This window comes from Prorops nasuta, unplaced genomic scaffold (genome assembly GCF_024137725.1).
Source record: "Prorops nasuta isolate Cenicafe-Biocafe unplaced genomic scaffold, Cenicafe_Pnas_1.2 PNAS00004, whole genome shotgun sequence".
Lineage (NCBI taxonomy): Eukaryota > Metazoa > Arthropoda > Insecta > Hymenoptera > Bethylidae > Prorops > Prorops nasuta.
Genome location: NW_027116801.1, coordinates 6,749,663 through 6,776,095, shown reverse-complemented (window position 1 = coordinate 6,776,095; position 26,433 = coordinate 6,749,663). Strand labels below are relative to the sequence as shown.

Here is a 26,433-nt window from a genome sequence, read left to right as displayed (position 1 = left end):
TAGGACTGTTTGGCATCAAGCCTGATTGTGCCACCGCCGCAATTTCTATATAGAAACTCACGCGATTCGGGGACTCTGCTGTACCCGTTACTTCCATTACGATTCGCCGATACTCTGCTCGAAATGATCGAGCTGCGCGTTTGAAAATTCCCGCTATATCCATATCGGGATGAGAAATATAGATGATGACATTGAAAATTACAGAATATCTTCGATAAAAATGAATTCTTATTAAGTTTGAAAGGAGGGATAGGTGAAGGTTGTGCGCGAGTGTGTGTGTGTTTGCGAGAGAGAGAAAACTGACTTGTGTAGCTGCAGAACTTAACGAGTTGTTTGTGCAATGAGCGGAACGCGATGGCCCGTGCACCGGGCGGACAGGCACGGTAGGAAATGTCTAAATTAAACGACAAATACGCCGAGACACGGGGATTTACACGGGGTGCAAAACACGCACCCTCCATTTTCTCCCAGTGTTGTGTGTCTGCTCGTCCTATTGCTACTTGCCCCTGCTGTTGTCCTTTGCGGACCGCGCATTACCATAAACCCATCATTTATACGAGCGCCACGCGGCCACGCATATAGCACACTATAGCGGGTAACGCGTTAAATTTTAAAATATTAAAGTACTTTGGTCTATGATAAGTGCGGCCAACCGTGACTCCGTATCTCCTCGTACATATCTGTGCACATGCACCTATACCTTTCCTTTCTAGCTACTCTATGCTATTCTCCCTTCCCTCTCCTCTCCTCTCTCTACTTTCAACCATCTTAATCCCCCCCCCCCTCACCCACCCACGCTCTACTCTCCTAGCCCTTTCTCTCGTATCTACTCCTCTCTTGCCTCTCCAACTTATAATTACCCGATGAAATTGGTGGCGGCGGCTGCGCCATGGAAACTTCAACCATCGTACATCCTTCGCATCCTCCCTGAAATAATATCCATGAGAATCATTCCGGCCACACGCGCCAAGCTAAATTTTCCCAGGAAATTCCGTTTAGCTCGGCTGTCGGTGCTAAAAGGTCTTCGGTGTCTTAAAGCTCGACGAAAATTAAAGGGACGCCCGTAAATGGAACGCGACTCCGTAGCTCTGACAAATTTAAGAAAAAGTTCAGACTAGCTTTCATTCTAAGATATTGACATTCGCCTCCTCTATATATCTTTCATCTCTGCCGACCCTACTCCTGAAACAACGTCGGCGAGGAAAAAATAGCCGAAGAGAAATGTTACTTTTAGATTTAACTACCTACCTGTTGTTCGTAAATAAAGTTCGCTCTATTATACGCTTTAATATCGGAAAAATGTTTTTTCTTATAACTCGTCAATCAAGCTATATAGCTTAAAATCGTTTAACTATCCTCCCCTCGTCGTATCTAAGTTCTCTTAAAATCGAGCTCTTCGATCGAATAGAAGTATAAGGTGGAATTAAATTATTCCAACAATTCAATTAAACAAATGACAATAAAGGGTGAAGGGTTTTACGTTTTAAGAGGATCCTAAAGCGAGGAGCGGAGTATCTTCGAATGATTTAAACCGCATGGTACAAATTAAGAGTAAAGGTTCGTAAAACCGCAGGTTCCTTCATTCCAACACTATCAAACGAGCAATAAAAATGAAACGAGTGTTCGAGAGAAGGTGTGGGTCCATCCAAGTATTTTTAGAGGATGTTACACTCATGGAAAGAGGGAGGAGGGGGAGGGTAGGGGTGGAGAGGGTAGTGGGTGAGAAAGGGACAGAGGGATGAGAGGGCTTTAGTAGTCGTCCATAAGCAAGCAGACTGGGTATAACTCGGTGGTGCACCGAAGAGGGGTGGTAGTTTGTAGTGTGAGGGGTGTCACGTGTGTTTTATAGTTTCGCTTAGCTAGGGGCGGCGAGGTGTTGACGGACAGAACGTGGTACAACGACCCAACGTTGCCCATGCACCACCCCTACTCTCCCATACTCTGCCTTTTTCCCTCTCTTTCTCTCCCTCGCTCACAAAGAACCTCCCCTCATTTTACCCGTCACATCGCTATTCTGTCTCCTCGTCCATCTCTCTCTCTCTCTCTCTCTCTCTCTCTTTTGGCGTCACAGCTCTCTTTCCATCTCCATCCCGTCTATATACTCCCACTGGCAATCTCTCTCCTTCTTTCCGTCCTATAGATTCCGAGTGTCTCCCTCTCCGTTCAACTTTAGGCCACTACCCCTCGGACGAAGCCCAAGCCCAAACAGTGTTGCCAAACGTCTGCGACGCATAGCCAAGCCCCATTTGCATTTCGTTTGTGCCTCGGCAGGCACCGAATATTTCGCAGCGCCAGCTTCATCGAAAGACCCTCCCGTCTTCTTGTCACCGACTCGATGAGCTTATTTGGATACGAAAACATCCAATGTGCATAGTTATTACCTTACCCTTGAAATTGGGTATTCAGAAGTTTCGCCGAAAGAGCACTTCCCACTATGCCACTACTATATATACCTACTAGCATTCCCTAATAATTCCAATTTTCCATTACCTACATCGTTCAAACTTTTCGACATCGTGCTTATCAGGGTGTAGCTATATAGGACGCACGAAATTCAACAAACAAACTTACCACAACGTCCTTCAAAATGATACACTGCTCCAAACTGCAGCAGTGAAAAGGATCGGGAAATGGGGGAAATTAGTGGTTGTTTATTTTTTCTCGGTATATACGAGAGAATTTATATTGCAAGTTTTATTGATCGATCGTGCAGTGGCAATGAGTAATCAGGATTTATGAGGGAGTAATTGATTGGTCTAGGTGCAGGTTATAAAGGCCGGGTAGGTGCATGGGAGGAAAACACGAAGAAACAGGTCCATTAGTCTGGGAGGTTTAGGAAGGCTCAGGAAAATCCACGCTTTCCCAGTCACGATGAGGGGTGATACGTCTTCCGGACTTGCTCGTGCAGATCTCGGTAGAGAAGTGCAGATACAGTGTTATATGTATAACGGCGAGGAAACTGCCTGCCGAGGTCTACGAAGTTGCGGACGAAGGCTTTCGTAACTGCTGAATCGCAAACGCGACCGCTGGCCCGGAGCTGATGTACTGCGGTGAAACTTTACGGGAAAACAAATCCACGCCGGAAATCCGAGGACGAATCGGCGATATAGTCGACAACAACATCCCGTTCTAGTCATGTGCCGCGCGTTAAAGCAAATTGGGTAAACAATTAAGACAAACGGCTCTCGCGGCCATCGGTGCAAACAGGTCGTACTTCACCCGGCTGACCTGGTGTGCAACGAATTCGTATCGCCTGCCAGACATGTAGCCAGCCAACCAGCTAGCAGTTTCTCTCCTCTTTCTTCCGCGTCAATGCTTAACGTCGCTTCCTGTGTCCTGAAATATTATTCGACCAACGCTTTAACGCGCGGCGCAACCTCGCACTCGTACCCCTCTTCTCGACCTTTAATTAATTCATCAATTCGTATACACGTACCTGAAATTTCCGCTACACGGTCGTTACCCACATTATTTCTAAGCTCTTATTTTTTCTCGTCACCCATAATTCCCATGTACGTATTTCCACTTTACAATTCGACCGTTATATTGGTTTGGCAATGAACTTAAGAAGGAGAGAATTCATTTATAGGAGGAAACGAAAATCCTTTAATAATAAGCAGACTTTCTACAAAGTTTTCTGATAATTGATAATTATTACCTGTACGTAATTCGTGCAAGTTAAGAGAAACTGAGAAGGTTTTGTCGGAGGCTATTATACGAGTAGATTACCAAGGGCAGCGTCTCCCTCTCTCTCTCTCTCTCTCTCTCCCTCTCCCTCTCCCTCTCTCATTCCCTTCTACCATCCATTTCTCCCTCTCTCTTCATAAGGGGATTGTGCCGCAGGGTGTAGCACGAAGCTCGAAGCTCGAAGCCGGCACGGAGACCCGAGTTGTGCCGCAGTCTCATATTTTAAGTCTGGTAGAACAATATTAAAAGTACGGCAGCTGCGCTCACGCCAGAGTAGAGGCGTGGGAGAGGAGCAAAGCGATGTCCCATACCCCCTTATACACCAGCAGCCTGCAGGACATCTCTATCCGACAGACTGCAGAAATACTTTCCTCCTCTTTAGGCTTTTCTCCCTCCCTCGCAAATCGCTCGACGCTTCTTTAACCACCCCATTACTCAAACTCAAACCTATGCAATATGAAATAACCTAACGCGAATATTCTTCCCATCTTCCATCAAATGATAAAAACCGCGCTATAAATTTTTGTCGGTATAATTAATGGAACGATACGTATTGCGATAGAAAAAAATTCTTGTTTGCTAAAAGAGTTGCTGCAGGTGAAAATTTAGTGGAAGAAAATTGGTGGGTCGAGGAATGAAAAGATTCTCAATCGGTAAAACTACTCGAGGCGAGGCTCGTAGGTAGGTATATATATATACATACGGTGTGTTACGTAGGTAACGGTGTGTAGGAAGTTTCAGCTCCCGTTGGGAGGAGATGCAACGCGATGCTCTTCGCTCACACTTCTCGCTTGCAGTTTTCTCCACCCTCCGACTATTTTCCTTGCTCGCGATGCGGTGGAAAGTATTTATCGTGACTCCTACCTCGGCTTCTTCCTTTTTTCGCGAAGCACGAGGAAGAGGTGGCACCTTATCGGACGCCTAGCTCACTCTCAAACTGCGGAAAGCTTCGGGTCGGCTCCGAGAGATTTGATAAAGACCGAACGGAACGAACCGGAGAAAACAACTGGAGTGCATTTGTCTAGATCGCGAAGAGAGCGGGCTACTCTTCTTAAGGAGTTTCTTCTATCTTGCTATCTCTGGCCTCGGTTTGGTCTCGTCGAGTAACGGACCTCTGCCGACCACCGCCACCCTACCATTCTCTCTCTCTCTCTCTCTCCGCGCACATTCTACCCCCCCCCCCCCCCCCCCCAATTCCATGCCAACCTTTCCAACCAACACTCCGGGATTCTCTTGTCTCTTGCTCACTGTTTGCTCAACGTACCAACAATCTTGATTCGTCTGTGATAGTTTCTGGCTATACGAGTCGGCCAACTATTTGTTGCATGCTCTCTGCAGCTGAACAAATATTCAATCCTTTATAGAAAACCAATCTGTTTCGTTCTATTTTAATTAATTCTATGAAAAACTTGTTCCTGCTTGAAATAGGAACTTTTCTTACCAACACACCGCATTGTGTAGAAAATGTATGCTTACTTTGGAAAAACCTACAAGTTTGAAAATAAGCGACTGTAATTCGTTTCAAGACAGAACTGAGCAAAAAGCGGACAAGTCGAAAGAAAACAGTTAAAGTACATTTCTCCTGAGTATCAAATAGCGAGCGAGTCTTCTCGAGAAGTTTCTTCCATCTTATCTTTATCCCCTCCTAAGTAAGCATTTCTTCCTTTTCACATTTGGCCCTATTATCCAAAAGTAAATCAATAAAGTTGACCCGTAAATAATTGAAGGCCAAGAAAAGTGAATGAACCCCACGAAAAGTTTTCACTGCACACAGTACTTTGTTTTCTAACATTGCATATTCATGAAGACTTTTTTTCTACTATATTCTAACTCAACACCAAAACTTACAATAGAATTATTTGTAAGGAAGCACTATACTTTCTTTTAATTGACTAAATCTTTCGTACGTATATATAATTATATCGTTTTAAATTATTAGTCGCCGTAATTATAGTTAATTAACAGTTCTTGCAAAGGTTATTATTTTACTCCGAGGCAATTTCTCTCTTCTGGATGAAGTAGAGAATCGATGAACTTGACGAGTATTAATGTGGCTTGAGGAAATGTGGGAACAGACTGGGAGGTGTGAAAGCGCGGGCATGAGTGGAAGTGAACGATGCGGTTTCTTTAGACTCCGACTCGCGGAAAAGCGCTTGAATGAATAAAGGCCGTAGCTTGGGGTGTGCGTAAGTCGATAAAAACTACATCAATTAGAGACGAGGCCGTTGGCTTCCTACACCAACTCGAGGGTGAAAGACGAAAGAATATTAAAGGAGCGCTGCGTATTTCGATACAAAATCAAAGTTGCTGTTAAACAACATCAATGAACGTCCTGCTTCATTCTGAAAACCATCATTTACCATTTCAGCGCTGCAAGTTATATACTTAATTGACATCCGGAAAATTGATCTTGTTTTTATTATAAAAATATCTTACGGTATATTCTCTTGTTTGCAAAAAGATCTACAAATGACCTATCAAATTTCGATAATATTTCTCCAATTAACAATTTAAGCATTTTTTATCATGTATTTACAATTGCAATTGGATTTTAATCACGCTACGTATAATTGGTTTCAACTATAATTACACAAGCTTTTATAATACGCGCTGCATTTGGAAAATTTATTTTGCGTACTTTTAATTGTAAAATATCAAACCATTATTTGCGCAAGAATGCGTTATATTAATAAAAGCGAAGGCGGTGCATATTGACAAAAAACTGGATTGTAAAAGTCCGATAAAAAAGCGGGAAAAACGATGGCAATGTTGAAATTCTCGTTACATCGGTCGGAACGTAAAATCAGGCGAACGAATTCACGTTGGGGAAAATTGATCATAAAAAAAAGAAATTCCAGGCGCGCATGGAGTCCCACGGCGTGATTAATTAGGAACGGAAGCAGATAATTAAAATTCAGATAAAGTACGAGCTGCACCGCGTATACGCTATTTGTGCCTGTGTGTACAAACACTCGTACGTGTAGTAATGTATGCATGTATTTATGCTATGTATAGTATACAAAGATGCACATCGGTGACATATGTACAGGTTTATATACGGATGTACAAACTAGCTATACAGATCTACGCGTCAGAAAGTTACTCAGAAATCGCACAAATCCATCCGTTCGTGTTTTATTCCATAGTCGTTGGAACCACTAAATCAAGTCACGTGTCATTTACCCGAATACGTAATGTATCGTATAAATATACGTGCCACGCACACAGCGACTGATAGTTGGACAGGAGGGTAGGGAATTTTTTCATCTCCAGCCGAGTTCATCCCTATCCACCCAGCTTTCAACCCCCTATACCTGCAGACCTTTTCACCCTGCTCACACCCCTTCTTTTCCACCCTTGCAGCTCCATCACACACCAGTCTCTCTCTCTCTCTCTCTCTCTCTCTCTCTCTCTGTCCGGCCTGCAACCGCAATCCCTCATCTTTCCCTACATTTACCCGATCCGCAACGGGTGAGACGTAAACTTGTTCGTTCGCGCCCACACAACACTCCGACCGGCATACATTTTTTCCTCTCATCGTTTTCGTCGCTCACGCGACTTCGGGCAAGATAACGAAATTTTCCCAGCTTTCCACGAAAAATTCAACTCGACTTGGGGTACACAGCTCTTCCGCCATAAACCCACGCCGCGTGAGATTTTTCGCTTAAAAAATCCTATACAATTCTCCGTGTCTCTCTAGCTGATACAATTCGTTATATAGGTATTACAGCATTTCATTTTTTATGTTATTTAAAAAATATCGCATAATTTTCCAGAGGCTTGGAAGATGCACAAAGATTCCTTTTTTATATTCTTGCTTCAAGAATAGAAATTTCCCATTGGCCCACTGTTTCAGGAGGACAAAGATACCGCGAAAGAGCCTTCAGACTTTCTACCATGTTAAGACGACGAGTTCTGCATTGAGATAGTAGTACAGCCGAATCTTTTGCGGTTACAAAATCTCGGTCGGACGAAAAAGCTTAAGGAAAAATGAGATACGAAGGAGCAGCTGAGCGTAAAATAGCCCACAGTCCAGACGATCTGAATGCTCTCTGAACACTGGCTAACTGGGTCTATACGATTTTCGAGTTTGGTATCTCTATCTCTCTCGCAGAATCAAATTAATTTTTTGCCAAACCTCCAACACAGTCTCCATTCCTTTAAATATATTTTTTCAAGAAAAATATGGAAATCTCAGAGTATATATATATATATATATATTTATCAAATAATATGATATAGAGGCGTTTTCTGTCACATTGCGAGTGCACGTCAATGTCATATTACCTTGGAAGAGGTAAAAGTGGGTAAGTAAGAAAAAGGATGTCTTGAAGCTCGGTAATCCAACTCTGTGCCAAGCGCCGCGGGGATAGATCTGAAAATGAGTAGATCTCAGCTGAATCCAATGCGGCTTCCTTGGCTCCCTAGCTATTGCGCTGGAAATGATGATGGTAATGGTACTGGTTTTGCCGTTATCATAGGTGATTGCGATGGTAATAGAAGTTTATCCTACGCGATGAAGCAAACAATACACAACCACTCTTAAAACCGATGTATCAATGCGTAACTCGCCCTTCAGATTTTTCCCACCAATTTTAATAAGCTCTCTTCTTCCTAAATATACTACTTATTACTTTTCTCTGGATGGGACTGTAGGAATAAAATATATTACTTAATTATTTAATTATAAAAGAAGAATCCGACTGTTTGATCAAATATTTCGTCGTACATCTTTTCCGCTATAAAAGGAAACGTGCCCGGAGGCGGAAGGCTTTTAAACGAAAAATACTAGCGTTGATTGCATTAAGATAATTCTACTATGAAATGCATGAAAACGAGACCCATATCCATATAAAGTTTATTATAATAATAAAACGCGTTGTGCTACAGCTCTAAGGCTTATTCGTCAAATATTATATCGTATATATATCGTTTCGCGTTAAACCTTAGAGCGACCCGATGAAGTTTACGAACGCAGTGTGCCAGTAATAATGGCTCTGAGCAATATTCCTGGTGCTTCGTTTATATGCGGAGGAAAAAGCAGTGGTGATTTGCTTCTGGGAGGAGCGTAGCAAAAGATTAGGAGAAAGCTGAAAGATAAAGGAAGAGGAGAAAGTCGAAGGAGAAGAAACGAAAGAAGGGAAAAGAGCAAAAAGAGGAGGGTGTAGCGGAGGAAGGAGGGGTGGTGACTCTCCGGTAGGCGCGAGGAGGCAGAAATAGGGGCAACAACGGAAATAGAGGCGTAGGAGGCTTCGCCGTTCCGCCTCGTCTTGATCAATACAGCCACAGCCTACTAGCTACTGCTATATAGGTAACGTTTTCACTGCCTGCCTACTTGCTGCCTGCTGTTGCCTACCTTCCTGCAGCCAGCTTGCTCGCTCTGGCTGGCTTTCTGTTTCTCCTCTTCATTCTCCGCTCTGACTTCTCTATAGATCCGTCTCTTATTCGAGCCAACACGCCTCATCCCACTTCGTCTCGTTCCATCACATGCCTGTTCCATCTACTCCCCCCACCCCCTCTCTCTCTCTCTCTCGCTCTCGCTCTCTTCCTACCTTATCTTACGCAGCATTGAAAAGCAACGATGGTCGCTATACGCGATAGGGACTTGCCCTGTGGGACGTGGACAACCAGAACACCTTTCCCACTTGTGACTACATCGGACGATTCTCCTTATACGTTAAAGAGGAACCTACAGAATCCACTGCTCGAAAGATACGCATATCGACGTCGACTCGAAGTTTGCTAACGCTTAAATTATTGATTTAACTAAAAAGTACTACAAAAATTACTGTATATATTTTGGAAAATAATAAGAAAGGAGTTTTTCTATCTAATATTGATATGTTTTAAAGCAGGGAGTTTTTTCAACGATAAGAGTTTTACGTAGATTATACAGTTAATTGAATGTGGAGATTGTTTGTACATTTGAGAATGTAGAAGCTAGGCAAGATTATATAGCAGCGATGTGGTCGAGCTAAGTCAAAAGTGATAAAGGTAGACTATGGTGAGACAAGCCAGAGAACATGCAAGGGCGCAGGATCTTGCCAGTATTCCCGTATCTCAAGGACAAGCACGATGGCTGGTGTGTTTCGGCTGGACGAGCGAGCAAGCAGCGTGCAGGGCTGCCTGTCTGTGTGTCATGAGGCGACTTGTATATGTATGCTCTACTCCAAATATATTATATCAGGGCACCAAGGACTGGTATTCCTTGTGTACCAGCTAGGAACACTCATAGGATCTGATGACCCGCACTGCGACGCTGAGACCCGATCCCTGCTTTTCTACATGATGATTTTAGCGAAACAACCAGAAACACTCACACAGTAAAATAAATTGACAAACTGTGTACGATGAAAAAAAGAATATACGTGTGAGTAATAGTAATGAGAAATAAAGAATCATCAGCGAATCATCTAATTTAGAAACGCGTTAAAATGTTATTGGGGATCTTGCGTAATAAAAATGCTTGGAGATCAATAAGAGCTATCTTCAGCTTCCGATGGAAATGATTACAGTCGATCAGGAGTACTTGAGAGCGGAGACGTGGCCGTTGGGCCGGATAAGCCAAGTCTTTGGTTAGAGGCGCCTTTGCTGAGGATATCGAAAAGGTATTCGCCCGGTAGATGGTTCATAAGAGATTCAAGAGCGGCGCGCCGCCAACGACGAAATTCTCTCTTTCTTCCACTGCTACACCAACCCTCTCTCCTTGACTCTACCTTGATGTTTATCTTTCTCTTTTCACCGTTCTTTCAAAAATAACCAAGCGAAATAATTGCATTTCTGTGGAGCAACGTAACTTGCGTGAAAAGGAGACCGACGATTGTCGCACTGGAAAAATTAACCATTGAACAAAAGAGTCTCGCTATAAGCCATTCCTTTAAAACTGAGGTACCTATATAGATACAATTAACGAGCTTTGCTACTTGTATGGCAGCATGGCTCAGGTTTTACCTGGATTTGCTTTATCGTTTTCTCTACTTCGCTAGTTCCTTCGTCACGGCCGTGCTTTTGCCTCTCTCCCCCCCCCCCCCTCGCGCCGCCGCACTCTCCGTAGGTTCGTATCCCTGAGCCACCACCGCTTGGCAGCCACTACCACTACGTCAAGCCACCCCTACTATGCGACGTCACTGGCCCATCTACCGCACTCCTCCCTCTCCACCCTCGCCTTCCACCATCTGAGCTCGCTATACCGAACAGCGAACATGAAAGGAGCGGTTGTGCTTTCCCAGACACTCCATACTCACACTTCGACTCGCACGTGAGCTTCCGTTACTGTGTTACGTGGCGCTGGCTCACTCTTTATGGTCTTTTAATTAGAACCACTTTGTAGAATGAGGACAGGAAAGGCTAGGAATGCCGAGCCTGGAAAGTTCTTTAATTTGCCCGATAAATCAGCGGACGCTCGTCCGGCATGGCGAGCGTTTATCTCGCGTGCGGTTCCCACGTCATCAGCCTAAACGTCACAGACACTCCTTTTCTACTGAAATTCGTGAACCATTCCGACTTAGTTTGCCATCTATTTTTCTGATTTTAAATCGTGCCCTCCATCGAGGATTTATGAGAGACTCTTGGAACAGACGTTTAAGTAAAACAAAAAAGAGGGAGCACCTTTTTTATATCTCGTGTGATACCTAATATTTAAGGAGGAGAATCAGTTTCGTCGAGTTCTTGCTAATCTTCTCCTATATATACTCGCTAACTAATACAAAAACTTTATTATTTTTGCATTCTACATAATTTAAATAAACATCGGCTCTCGTATGACAATCACTTCGATTATCAAAGCGTAAATTTGAGATATTTTTCACTAAAAAATTTAATCGATATATGCATGCTCATGTTTATTGATAGGCTTCGTTTAATTGACCAATAATGAGGTTGCATCGATTTTAAATACTTATGCTAATATATATTCACGATAATTAATCCCTAAAAATTAGTTATTCCATCAGAGTTTTTGGAGAAGGGATAGCGATAGGGGTAATTATATATATAAAAAGGAGAGGCGCAATAATTTTAGGAGCAGTTTCAATGAATCGCACCGTAGATTGGAATTGTCGGTTGTGGCTCACCCATTTTCCTTCCGTCGCGTCGCTTCTTTTTGTTCTCCCTTGCGCCCTCCCTTCATAGCTCGCAATCGAGTCCCGCCAACCCTCGTCACTGATAAGATCACTCTGCACGGATCAACTCAAAGATTATTGGTTCTTTGTTCAATCGTTAGGTCGAGAAGAGGTTTCTATTCCAGAGATTTCTTCTCCCCCACTCCCTAAGATTCTCACTTCTCTATCTCTCTCTCTCTCTCTCCCAAGGCGATAGTCGATTAGCGAGTCTTAATATCAAAGCTTCATTAATCATTGGAATTTATTCCGAACTCGTAATGAAATAAGGCGGACATTATGAACAAAGGAATTTTAAGTGACGGAAGAAAACGCTTAAAGCGTTGTATAGAATAACGCTGAGTCCAAAGCACTTTGCAAGTAGTCTCTACTTAAATTAAGATTTACTGATGGTAATCACGAATACCTTTCCTCCAGGCGTTATAATTCGTGCTGCGAAGCGGTAAACGATTACAACCTTCATAATTAACACTATGGTAGAAAAAAAAATAAAAATGATATTTTTGAAAGGCAGATTATAGCACACTACAAGATTTTAGAAATTTTGGCACTATGGCTGGGTACAGGTACATTGCAAATCCACAGATTTTTCCACCTTTACTTGTAAGCCACAGCCAACCACAAAATAATATGCGGCTGCCTTGACCCTCGTGTTTGGCTGATCGGCGGCTGATTACACGTGTTCCGCGCCAGTAGTGGGAGGGCATGATAAAGCTGGCGGACGGACGGTCGGGGTAGAAGGCCGGGCACAGCCTCAATCACCGCAACCTGCTGGTCAGCCTAATCCGCCATGGTGGTCAGCCATTCAAAATCAATAGATAATTTCAGCCTTGTGTGTGTGCAGTGTGGCATATGTGCAAGGTGCTCGGTGCACGATATATACTTGTACACTGCACATACTAGACACATAAGACTGAGCCGATAATATTCGCACCAGATTTCCCGTTACATCCTGCTTAAATTTCACTATGAATCATCAGCTTCATCGATGGCAATCTAAAAAATTTTCTTAATTTGCTCCAGGAAAATAGTAAGGAGAGTCGAAGTAAATATATATTGTGTGAAACACGTTGAAATATCTATGAGGCCAGGTATATATATAATGTGGTTGTCTCTTATTGGGAGGGGTCAGAGGTTACCGGACAAGGATTTCTAGTGGGGGACCGCACGACGTGTTTTGCTCACATCACCGGAGCATTAAGGCACGTTTTGCCCATCCGCAGGACGAAGCAAGTTTTCATCCCGACCGAATGAGCCGAGGACGAAGATGCTTGGTTCTACACGGGGTGGCATGAATATTCAGAACCTTCGCTTCGTTCAATATGAATGCCGTTGATCTTGGCGAGCCACGTTTGCGTTAGCGCAGCCCCGAGACGGTTGACGGCCTCGTGCCGTCCCGGACTAGTATCGGATAAATAGCATTCCCGGCGAAGGTTAACCTGCCCCCCCCCCCCCCTCCTCTCACCCTTACAGGCCGCAAAGCCCGCAGCCCCGGTAGGCTCTTCCGACAGTCTGCCACTGCCCTAAGAGCATCCTTAATCACTTAACGCATCTCTCCTCTCTCATCCCAAGGTATACACACACATCCGACGATCTGCTTCCTTCAAAGTCTTTAGACTTTCTAATGAATTATACCTACGATTTTCATTAGGTACTTACCACTTTCTATGATCCTCGCCTGCGAGGTCTTCACTCGAGTATATACACTCGCTTGTAGCCATTAATTATGATCATCATAGCTGTATATATTAGTTTTTCTTTCCAATTCCATTGAAAGTGCTTGAAAGCAGAAATCGATTGAAGTGGTAATTCGCTCTACAATTTTTGCTTCCATTTGTTATAGAGAGAAAATTTGCAAGGATAGAATATTTTGCCTATATATTTGGACACTCATAAACAGTGTATATAGAACACTCGATCCAGAATTGAGCCTAGCGAATGTGCACAGTGTGGTTAGAGGAACGAAAGTCACATGGAAGTCCAAAGTTAGCTAGAGATGGTAAACTGGAGCAAAGAGAAGGGAAGAATAACGTGACAGCGAGAGGTCAAAGGCAGCAAGCGCGAGTGAGAGATGGAGGGTGAGGGGGGAGGGGGACAAAGAGAAAATACACGAGAGTGTGACACAGTGTGAGAGATAGAGAGAGAGCGCGAGTGGATGAAGAGTTGGAAAGTTGGAAAGGGACAGGGGATGAGAAGTATAAAAGAGGAAACGAGTGTGGTATAGGGTGAAGCGTGCTTTGAGAGTGGACCCCCGCGCTGAAAGTTCAATCAAGCTAAACATTTCTGTCCTGTCGCTCGCCAAAAACCGAACTGCCGCACGGCCGGGCGACTGTGGCAAGCTAGGCTGGCCAACCAACCAACCGACCAGCCAGCCAACCAGCCAGCCAGCCAACCTTTTCCGACAACGGCCTGGCCTCAAACCAACTTCAAACGCGTATAAAATCGGGCTATCGTGCCGCGAGTAGGGCGTGGCCATAGCCGCGGGCCTCTCTCTTCACCTCGCGTGCTTTTCCAGCCTGTTATATTCGGTCCTGTCACACACTCTACTCCCTCTAACATTATATCGTCAAAAATGCATTTCGATAAATGAGATTTGAGAAGTAGGGTGTATATATGTTTCGGAAACGTTATATTACATATATATATATATATATATATATATATATATATATGTGTGTAGCGTGTGGTATAGGAGCAAGCCGGTCGAGGCCGATATCGAAGGGGATTGGTGATCTTGACAGTTGGCCTTGGTGGTGGTAAGTCAAGGCATATCGGTGTACGTTATCCTTGTTGCGGTTCTGGCCTGGATTGTATACAGAACCGAATCGAAGAGAGGACATCGTCCGAGCGTTGGGGTGCCAGATTGATCGGAGCCGGGGCCAGGCGAGTCGAGTCGAGTCGAGTCGAGGCGAGGCGCGGTGAGGCGAGGCGAGGGGCGAGGGTTGTTATGTCGGTGACGTGAGTGACGGGGGAAATGGCTAGTGAGATCGGTGGATGGAGAGGAAGGGGAGGGGGAGGGGGATGAGAGGTAGGGGTCGGTGGGCTTATGGCTGACCGGGGTCGTCGTCCGGCTTTAGCTCTCTGTATCCTTCGCCCTTGTCTCAAAGTCCCGTTAAGCCCTTATCTTCTCTTTTTAATGCGCGATATCGAAGCTCAGAAACTGTTCATTACCCCTGGGCAAAAGCAATCGAGATCGTCCGAGCGTGACTCGATGAAATAAACGAGCGGAGGAGAGGTGAAAAAATTGCCGCGATAATGAGGCGATTTATACCGAGCGTAAATTTTTTTCGTTCAAATTGTTTGTCGTGTTATCTCCGACCACTTCGGCCCAGACGTGATAGCTGCTGCCAAGCACGATTTTCCCCCTTCTAAGATAGCGCGTCTATTCTCGGTATTTGGTCAGCGGCGACCTAACTAAGTCGTAAAAAAGCCTAATAGTTTAATATTTGCCCTTCCCCAGAGATATATTACTACGGTAAATTTACCAACGACCATTTCATCGTTTAATTCTATTAGATAGAATCGTATATGGTACGAGCTTCCCTGCAACCTACGACGTACGACGTACGCTATGGTCAAACGAGACTTTTCCACTCTCGCAGTTTATTTATGCTAACCGTAATTTAAACACGTGCCAAGTAATGAAGTCGAATGTATAGATATGCGTGTCTGGGATATCTTCTCAGCGTATTAAAACGTGGCGCACGAATGCCATGTCTCGCTAGAGAAACAAATAGCTGATTTGATACCGTTTATTTGAGAGCGGTAATGGGTGGAAAAGTTTGAAAGTGGAATTGAAAGCGCGCAGCACGTAAATCGCGTTCGCCACTTGCAGCTCGCTTCCCTCGATTTCTGAATCGAATTTTTGCATAAAATCTGGCTCCATCTGTACGGCCGATAAATTCGCCTATAACGCAATGACGAACAATTCAGAGCTGTCACGCGACACATTGAAATGCCGCGCTCTGATCGGTCCAATACAGGCGAATATTTATAATAGTGAAATTTATTGTTGCGCGACGCACCAGAAAAATTATTCATCGCAAATTTTACCTTCCTATTTCATTATATTATATCATTTTTTTTTTGTAATCCAAAAATTCAATTCTCTCCGTACGGTGTGCCGAATTTTTCATACGAGCTCAATATTTTATTTCCTCGGCATATTGTCAACACGAAGGGTGCAAGCTTCGGCATATAATTAAACAATTTCCAAACTTGCGCGATTTAATTAAAATTTGAATCCGTCGGATGTACGCGCTGTATTATAATAGGAATTTATTCGAAAAAGGGGCAAAGGATATCAAATTTGTTTGTCAGGTTTTCCCATTAAAGAATTCATTGTCGCAAGCTGCTGATAAAATTTCAGATGAACGGACGAGGGTAGTTTTTCTCCTGTCCAAATATCACTGGCACTATCATAATTCTGGCACACGACGGTTATCTCCCTCTCGCTTTATCTTAAAAATAAGTCTGTGCCATCCAGCTCTTCCTCCTCTCGTATCGTGCTTTCCGTCTTTAAGCCACCCCTTCCCTCCTCGACCTAAGCTTTATTTTATTTCCTCCATTGTTTCCACTCCTCGTAGACACCACCCTCACGTAACCCTTCTCATTTTCCACTCATACGCTCTCGTATTGACCAACACACTCGCTTCCATCTATAAAGAGGCACACGATCGCACCACTAGTACTAATTCACGCGACGCGTAAAAGCACACATACACCCGTATCCCTTTCTCCTGCTTTCCTGCCTGCCTGGTTCCTGCTGCCTGAATGTTGGCATTATTTTGCTCCGTGGCCCCTTTGTTTCGGTCCATTCTATTGAACTGCGGGTGAGATAATACGTTCTACGGACCCTCGCGCTCGACATGTTCCCATGAAACAAACCCGCATTCTCACCTTTCTATAATTCGCGCTTTTACCTCCAAACCCTCCTTCCTATACACTAACAATTCCCTTTTCCTTGATTGGGAGGGAAGGATATATCAAGCGCGTTCAAGCAGGATACATTTATTGCGTGACTATTCGCTGAACTTTGCTCAATTCATACATATATATAGAGGACACTGCACAATGATCCGCCTGTTCATACAACATTCAGCCATTTTCATTCATAAACAATACCCAACAATGCACGCTATTAACTAATTCTAGTTGATTAAGCTTGTCACCCCGGAAGAGTGAAATTTATTTTTCTTTCCAAAAGTGTAAGGGTCGTAGTCGACGAGTAGTAGGTATATATAACACTATATACACAGCGATACAGTGTCTATATCTATAGTATAGCAGCATGTATTCCGAACAACAAACACATGGAATAATATTATGCCGCGCTGACATCTTTGCCGTTAGTCGGATCGTCCGTTATCCAACACCAGACCAGAAAGCATCCTCCACCCACTCTTCATCTCTGCGCTCGCTTCGCCTTACTGCAGTACATAGCAAGGCCATGCACCCGAGCAATGTCGATAGTCAGCCCGAGATCCTGCGGTCGCCTCTTAGAGGAAAGGCCAAAGGCGCTTCTCCACCCTTCCCCTCTCACCCTCGCCCTCTTCCACTCATTCCCCCAGGGAGGAATCAGGAGGAGCGAGCGAGATCGAGGTAGGGCGTGAGAGAGAAGGAGAGAAAATGAGCTGATACTGTGGAGGGAGAGCTCTAGATGGCCTAACCGTAACCAGAGACCTGGGAGGAGCCGGCTGACCGAACACTACTGCGCCTTAGCGGCTTCCTACCACCCCCCTCACCCCACCCCACGTAACGGAGCTTTCAAATTAAGGTACAATTTCGTCCAAGAGGCCGCGAGACGAATTAACGAGACGAGCTGGCAAAATAAGCACACCTGAGTCCATGCTCCCTCCCTCGCTTTCCGGAGAGCCTCGGCTTATTCCATCTTCCACGGCGCGCAGATATTACAGCAATTTCCCGCCAATTGTTATCTCTCGACCTGACGAGAGGACCGTCGAGTATTAAAACTTCTCACCGCGCGGAAGAAATTTTAGATGTTTCAATGCTCATTTTTAGCGAATGAATTATAACGACAGGTTGAGCCTTGGATCACGAAACGTCCCGTCATGATCTATCCCATCCCACCGTGAATCATCCTGCGGTTGAAATAAAGGGAAAATATCGTGACGGGAAGAGGCACGCGTTTTGCGGATAGGCGTAATTCTAAGTGGCATTTCCTGCTTAGCAATTAAAAATGAGGCTTGGGGGAAAAGTAAAGGCGGCTGGGGCGTGAAACTTGCGTATAGGCATTACAAAAGTTGGCGGGTTGAAGCCTCCGTAGAGACGCGTAGGGGTTCAGTGACTGTTGGAAGAAGGGGGTGGGGGACTAAGGGGTCGGGCTATATAATATTCGAAACAGAGAGAGGCCGCAATGTGGGTTGACGGGCCGCATCGCGCGTACACCAGTGCGGAATACTCCAGCACGGCCCAGCGCGCTCAACTCCGCATCAAGGATGTATGAAATGATATAATTTTCGTTTAATTAAAACTGTAATAACAGTTTTGACTGCATACCGCTGCGCTGGCATTAAAATATACGAGGCGCCGCCCCGACATCGTCGCCGTCGGGCCAAGCGAGAGCGACATGAAAAACTGGGGAAAGAGAGGCGGGGAGGGGGTAGGACATGATTAAGAAGCTCGATGAGAAGATGAGTGAAAGTGTGTCGAACACGAGGCTCGTGAATCTCCACTTTTCCAACTTTCGATTACCTATCATCCTCTCTCTTTCTCTGCTCTACGCTTATTTTTAATTCGCAATAATCGTTTATCAAATTTACCCATCCTCCCCGATCCCTTCATTCTTTATTCAGCACAAGCTGTTAAACGAAATCAACTTTTTACATATTTTTACAGCAACCGTCGTGCTATATCGCAACGCGACGTCGAAATTATCGGATTAGCGTCGAAGATTTGGAGTACGAACGAAGAATAGCCATTATTCGGAAATTATCCAGGTTGACGAGGTAAAAATTCCATTAAGTCCCATGCATTCGAGGGCTAGGGAAGGGGGGTAAAAAATACGTTGCTCGATAAGGACGAATAAATTGCTGAGCGAACGGATGGTGTTTGGGCGAAGGGGTTGGCGTTGAAAGAGAAGGTGAGTAAAGAGGCAGGGAGATAATGAAAACAATCCTGTGTCAGGGACGCTCGTCTAGTGTGCACCGTGTACAATATACTATATAGTATATGTGGCACGGGAAAGGAAGGCGTCGAGAATGGAAAATAAACGTAGCGATGATGCCCTGAGTTTGAAACAATTAACATAACAAAGCGGGGCATGGTCTAACGGTAGGAGCTGGCCAAAAGCGAGAGAGGCTGCGGAGTAAACGGGATTGCGGGGGTGTGTAAGGGTTGCTGCGAGGAGTGAAGCGGGATGAGGAGCGGAGGGGAAGGAGGGGGGGGGGGAGAATGAAGAGGGGCGCGGTTCTCTTGAGATTTTGGCACCGTTTCCACTGTCGACGGCAGCCTATTCCAACTTGTGGTATTCGAAAACATTTTCCCCGGTCGGCGTAAACGGATCCAATGCGAACGGCTGAGCGGCGCGAAGAAACTTTCCTCCGTCACCTGCCGGCGTCAGGGTTTTACGGTCGTTTCTGCGTAATTTATGACTACGGTCATAATGAATTGGAACTAATAATGTCTGGAGGCGCAGACTTATTCCGGAGATCTCTCAATTTATCTTACTCTAAATATTGTTTGCGGTGGATGTATTTGACAGGCAGACTCCTTGACTCTTATAAGTGCGTGGCTCGAGGTTAGCAAAGACTGCATTGGCTGCACCTTCGATCACAGCGGCTAAAGACTTGCTCGGCCTTCGTGATTTGCCGCGTCAAGCGAAACAGGTTTGCAGGAAGGAGTAAGACGTTGCACAGGAGGGTTATGATCGGAAACTGGAGTCTCTCTTGGAGAGAGAGAGAGAAAGAGAGAGACGTGCGGTATAGGTACAATGAGTTTTTCATTGAATATACAAATGCAACAGTAAAACGCAAAAGGGAACATTTTCCAGGCGGTAGGTTTGAAAGGAGCCTCGTCGATTCAGAGCGTCGCGTCGCGGCAATGTCGCTCGTCTACCATCACTCACGTCGACGTGCCTCAGCTTATTTGATTAAGGTGCATTGAAGGCGCCATGCATATAATCGTATAAATTGCTTTTGATGTGAGTGCGCGAGCTCTCGCAGCTCTGTCTGTCCGGATGAGAGTTTCTCGTCTTCTTCCCTTCCCTTTCACCCTTTCCTTCTCTCCCCACTCCTCTCCGAGCCCCCCAACCACCAAACAGGAATCGCACCTCTCTCGCTCATTCCTAACACGTATTCCTTCTCATTGTCAGCTTTTTATACTGCACTAGGCGACAAATGAAACTAATCTTTTCCACGCGTTAAGTTAAGAAATTTATGTTTCATTGAAATTCGAAGAATCGCCTGTCGGCTTCTCTACCTTATTTTGGATATATATATGTATATATATGTAAACTTTACGAGCGACAGATAATTGAAACTCTTCGTGGATTTGGTAATTCTGAAACAGCATTAAGAATAGAGAAAAAGTTTTATTTTTATAGCGATGGTAGTTTTTTTTTTAAAGCCCCTTTTCATCCCGGTCAAGGGAATTAAGGTAACCGAATTCTAGATTTTTGATAACATGAATTACGCCTGTTATTTTTAGATTAAGGTTACCAGTTATATAAAAGCGTACTTGAAAAGTAAGGAATAAATTAAGTCGGCACGTGACCGCGATAAACGTGTAACCATTACGTTCTCGTATGTTATCAGTCGAAACGACGAGCAGATAATGCAAATTGCAACAAAATAAAACCCACCGCGATTAAAGCTTCTTATTATAACAGACTTATTTCTGTACCTAGCAAACTTTATTATAAGCAATATTTATAATACCATCGTTTACAGTCGTATTCTCCTCAATCTGTCTGTTCCAAAAACTACCGTTAGCTCCAACTGCATTTATAATTAAATCGTGCGAATCTTGACGTGAATATACTGATAAGTAGCAACGAGGAAAAACTGCTGGTCTGACCATATATTGGTTTTATCCACTTACGCAGTAGCACTCGCCCAAAGTAGAACGTTAATTTACTTTCAGACACTGCTGCTCTGCTAAAACAATTTTCTTCGAAACTCTTTTCATGCATTTTCTCTGTATGAAACCAGAGAAAAACATGACTTTAAAAAATGACCGTTCGCTTACTTTTTCCATGATAAATAATTGCGTAATTTTATTACTATACCATCACAAACGCTAATGATATGGCCGTAAGTCGTCGAGTTATTTGACAGAGAATGTTCGGTATGATCGATTAAGCGGTATAATCGGCATCTCGGAGAGAAGGGAGGGTGGTGTCATAAATACACCGTTGGGAGGTGAGGAGAATGGAGGAGCAAAGGGTAGGGGGTGATATCGTTCCCGTCCATTAGCATCTCGTCGTGCGGAGAATCGCGAAACGGTATCCTGCAGTTTGTCCCGCATTGCGAGTTTGGGTAACGCACCGGGCGGCGGCCGCACGAGCAACCAGTCACAGTGCGGGCGGGTGGAAGTATAAAATGTCAATACGTTTACCGGCAGGCCATTGTTGAGCTTGATCTATGTTTATGGGCGTGACGCCGGAGGTCGAGTTGCATATAACGGAATAGGCCAAGAAGGGAGGGAGAGAGGAGGGAGAGGAGGGAGAGGAGGGAGAGAAGAGAGAGAGAGAAAGGGATAGGAGAGCTAGGGGAGAGGATATCTCTTTCTACCATATTCCGGCCGTAATGGCACAAAGGCGGGATTTCTACTCTCGGTTCATACGTCCATTCCTCTCTCTGAACTAGGCGACGAAGTTTCTATTCGCAGAAGCGGAGCCTCCTGCGCCGGTAAAGACATATTCGTACATCACTCGATCTACGTCTAGCTAAACGTACCTCCCTGTCTTTATGGAGATATACGCTCCACGTGTGCCACGGAATTCTAATTCATGCCGGTGTCTAACGGCGCAGCCGGTACGTGCTTGCTGAAAATTTCCCATCCGTGTTGCTGCACAACTAATGGCTAATGCTACAAGATTTAAATTGTGCTGTAATGCATCCGCAATATACTCGAAAATAATTGTAAACTTTGTATCTTCGTTTCGTTTTGCTGCCATCCTTTAATTAATTGCATCCGCGTTATTTAGATGAAAGTCGAGCTTTTTTGCTTTCGTTAATTTAATAAAAGTTCTTGTACTCTTGGGAAATAAATTGTTATGGTTATGTAAATCTACCTATTTTCCTCGAAATTATAAATAGTGGTATTTTTCATGGATTTAATATTATGAATTCGTGGTAATACTACACATGGAAGAACAAAATATGTGAAAAGCGACGTGGATATGCCGTACAGTGTGCATGCGTTTATAACCACGCGTTTTCGCGTGTATATATATTCAGGTTTTTATATACGTAGTATATACGTGCAAGTTAATGTGTGCGACATTTTTCGAGTCAGATTTCCGGTGAGCATATAACATATAGATATATGCATGCGTATATGCAACCAATGCCTGGTCTCGAGAGATATCGTCGATGATAGAGTATATACTATGTTCTGCTTCCAGACGCAATCTATCGGCTCAACGATTATTTCCCTTAAACCGTCAATCCCACATTTATTGGATTCTGTCTTGACTTTATTCTATACACCAATCCTGAAACGAGACAATAATTATGGCTCTAATTCCTGACGGATGACCCGTCAGCCAATAAAACTATAAATCCATTGAGCGAGCAAACTTTGCTGCGATAAATTATGGATAGAAGCTGGCTTTATATACGATGACCGGAATATTTAGGAAAAGAGAAAAGGAAAGCATAGAGCTTAAAAAGTACATCATGCCAATAGTTCGCAATATTGTGCAATATTCGTAGAAACTATGCTGGGAGATAAAATATTCGTTCTCGGATCAAAGCCATTTCTATTTGCAATAACTGGGCTCTTTGATTTAGGAATAATGGTATGCAGTACACTTCGGTGAAGCTTCAAGTATCAGGGGATAAAAGGAAGATGGCTATAGAGGAAGAAGCATCAACGTATCGACACTTTCGGAGAGCACGATGTCGAGCAAATCTATTTAGATTTTTCTCTGCAGTTACAATAAACCTCTCTTTTTACCAAGTTCCTTCATAATAATTTAAAGTCACCGTGTACATATATATACACACACACGATATGCGTATACGTATATACCTATAGATGTTGTGTATAACACAGGATGCTCGAAAGTAATTTTCCTTCTGAATCGTGTACTGCCGTGGGAAAGGCCAAGGAGAAAAATGCGAGCGAAAAGAAAAGGAAGAAGTGCAACGCACTATCTTTAGCCGCTTTGTTCGGTATCGCCGGGCCGAGGCGCAGAGAGACTCGCCAGGAAGTAAAACGTGATTTAGGGCTGCGGTCTAGAAATCTCCCGAGGGATGCCCCGGTCTGACCACGGCGCACTCACTTCGCTCTCCAGTGTCCCTCGGAGTGCGATCCTCCCTCCCTTTCAGTTCCAGCATCGTTGCCTCTTCGATGTCCCCGCTCGCCAACCCTTGTCCCAGGATGCCAACAAGTGCGATTCTTTACCAACATCGCGTCTAAAGTGCACTCGGAATACTAAGGATCCCTCGAATCCCTCTACACAGGTATCTCTCCTAATACATTTAACATCGAGAACAGCACGAACTGGGATCATCTTCGTCACGTTTCATGGATCAATACTTTTTGCCGGAGCGTAATAGCTACTTAAATCGACGTATCCCAAGCTGTGGCCACTTGGGATTATTCAAACTTTTAAACTTCCATCCGGCTGCTTCGCTTCTCCATATTTGGCTGCATCGATATAGCGAGCTGTCCTAGAAGAGTGTCTCATATATAGCATCATGCCAAAGAAAAAGAAGAGTCGAGGAAAAAGTTGGATGAGAATTTGTGGGCATTTCTATACGAGAGGGGGGAAAAAATTCACCAAAGGTTAGGGGCCACGTTCAATAAGGCTGCTTGACCGTAGAAAATTCCAAGCATCGCTTTGCAGGTCCGCATAATACAACGGCTCGCCTTATACACATCGAGCGGATCTTCGCGACGCCCGAGGGGTGGCTAAAGTTTTAGGCAAGGGCCTGGGGAAAGAAAAGCGAAGAGAGGAGTGAGATGGTAGGGCAGCGTGGGAGAGAGAGAGAGAAGGGGGGGGGTGTTAGGGATGAAGTATAGGAGTAAGGAAGAGGCTCCTGTTCCTGGCACAGCCTAGCGTGTAGGTTACTACGTGCCTGCCCGTCGGGCCATCCCGTGACCGTGGTCTGGCTTAAGGATTCGGGTCAGGCTGTAACCTGCCTCGATTGCAAATACAGGGGAGAAACACAGTTCTTGGAAGCGCTCCCAAAACCAAAACTTAAGTGGCATCGGGAAACCTCCTGCTACCACGCGGACGCCGCGAGACGCGAAAATTTAATCGGCCTTCTTCAAGATTCCTATACCTAACCTCCTCGTTCCTTATTCCAACTCCCCTGCCCTTCCCTTTCCACTCTAAAGTCTTTTCTTTATAAAGCTCCTTCCCTCGCCTGCATGCCAAACGAGCAACGCATACCTCGAATGAATCCTCGTTCTTACGTTAATTAACATAAATATAAATAAAATCCAAGGAATTTTCAATGATCATTTATTCTTACGAAGACCTTGCGTCACGGAGTGAAAATGTCAGAGTGACTTCCGCATGGTCATATCTGCCAACGCGAAGGATCTAATAAACTCGGAAGTTTATGGAATACGAATGAGCACGTGGAATCGAAAGATTCTAGCATGAATTCTCATAACAAACATATTTGCGTGACAAGCGGCACTTTTGTCTCGTGAAAGATGCATTCTGCACAATATAAGACGGCAGTAACGTAACGCCATAGAGAAATAGCACTCTCTTTGTCACCGGATATGAATCCTATCAAGCATACTTGGAGCATGCCCCCAAATACCCCAGGACAGTACAAGAATGCAACCACGAAGGTTGCAGTCACTGAAGAATGGGGCGAAATACCGCAAGTAGCTCTTCGCTCCTTTTTGCCAGACATGTTGTGTGCAAAATGTTTTCAAGTGAGGAGGAAAAAGATGTGCCAAGCTCGTTCATATTAAACGCATATCGGGAATAACCGAGACACCGTCAATTTCCTACCGTTCAATTAGATCCTTTTCCATTTAAACGCATTTATCCTCTTATAAATACTCCTGCCATGCAGCTCCACGTATAATAACCATTCTACCGAAACGCGAGCAGATTTTTTCCCCTTATTGTTCAACGACGAGAACGTCACGAGCTTTGATGGATGCAGCGCTGCTATGACCGCTCTGCTTTTTGGCAAGGTACACGCGTTAGAGCGTAGCAGAAATTGAAATTGTGCAGGGTCGAAGGGAAGGTGTAGCTATTGTGGGGTATACGTCTCGCTTATCATATGGTTTTCTACTGCATTGGCAGTCTACGCTAAATCGACGAGGTCAAAAAATTCGTTGGTATTTGCTACGTGCATACATATACACAAACATAATCAAGGGAGAATATGTAAATGTATAAATAACATATACGAATAAAGTATAGTCACGCTCGGATAAAAATCGTCGACATACATATGATACAATAAATATATATGCACTAATACACTTTCTCACCTTAGTGTCACTGTATTAGCGCATGCACGAAGCTAATAGCCAAAGCAGCACCGCAGGGATCGCAAAATCGTTCCGATTGTTGATAACTGATATTAATTCTACCTGGTTGATAAAGATAGAGGTCCGCGGCACGCGGCCACACGATCGCCGAGCGCTCCACGCTGCCTATTAAATTCCGCGTGCTTGCGGATCCCCCAAAATCCTACGAGGAATTGCACAGTGCGTCTTCCCGTCTATCTTCCTTCTGTCCTCCAAAGGTTCACGATTCAGGAATTCTCCCCGTCCTCTTCTGCACTGGCCCGACGACGTTGCACCGTCATCCCCGGCCGCAGCCACTGGCAACATGTGCACTCGCGATGCACAGCCTGCTCTAATATCCCCGGATTATGTAACTACCAAAACAAGCAAACTCGACTTTCACAAGAACGAAACTCCTTTGCACAGCCTGAAGCACTGGGCGAGCGAAGCGTTGATCAACCGTCAGGCACTATCGACGCTTCCTGTCAGCCGCGACTCGCGTCAGGATCGCGCAACAGCTCTGTCAGAGTGCGTAGCACTTGACGCAGCAGCGAGAAAACATCCACGTCGCGCACACCGCGAGCGTCGCCGGTTAAGCACGGACCACGTGAGTAACTGGAAAGCTATCCGGAGATCCACGTGCCCTATGACCTCGGCTAAGAGTGACAGCTCCCTATATATAACCCCCACCAATCTCACGCGCACTTTCCACCCATGCACCGAAGCAAGAAGAACCGCCAAACGAATAATTCAACCAGCTGGAAACCAGAGCCTTCGACCCCCTGCAGTTTTCACGCAAGGGCAGCCAGCTTCTCGCGAGCAGGCTTCATCTAGATCCCCGCGGTTCGCTCGGACCTTGCGAGGATTTCGTGCAGAAGAGTGTGTGCTAGGTGTCAGCGGGCTCTGAGGAAGCCGCGCTCGCGTTGGAAACCTCGTGGCTATCCGTGCCCGTTCC

General features: G+C 44.7%; 1 protein-coding gene across 2 annotated transcripts in view; it reads right to left on the bottom strand.

Annotated features, from left to right (window-relative positions):
- The window catches only part of bru3 (bruno 3), a 517,537-nt gene extending 491,337 nt beyond the window's left edge, over positions 1–26,200 (bottom strand). Inside the window, exon 1 of one of the 2 annotated variants that reach the window (XM_066726521.1) lies at positions 25,461–26,200. The gene's annotated coding sequence lies outside the window, so the exon portion shown is untranslated. The remainder of the gene's footprint in view (positions 1–25,460) is intronic. The other variant, XM_066726520.1, reaches the window with a different exon arrangement.
- Between the last annotated feature and the right edge of the window lie 233 nt (positions 26,201–26,433).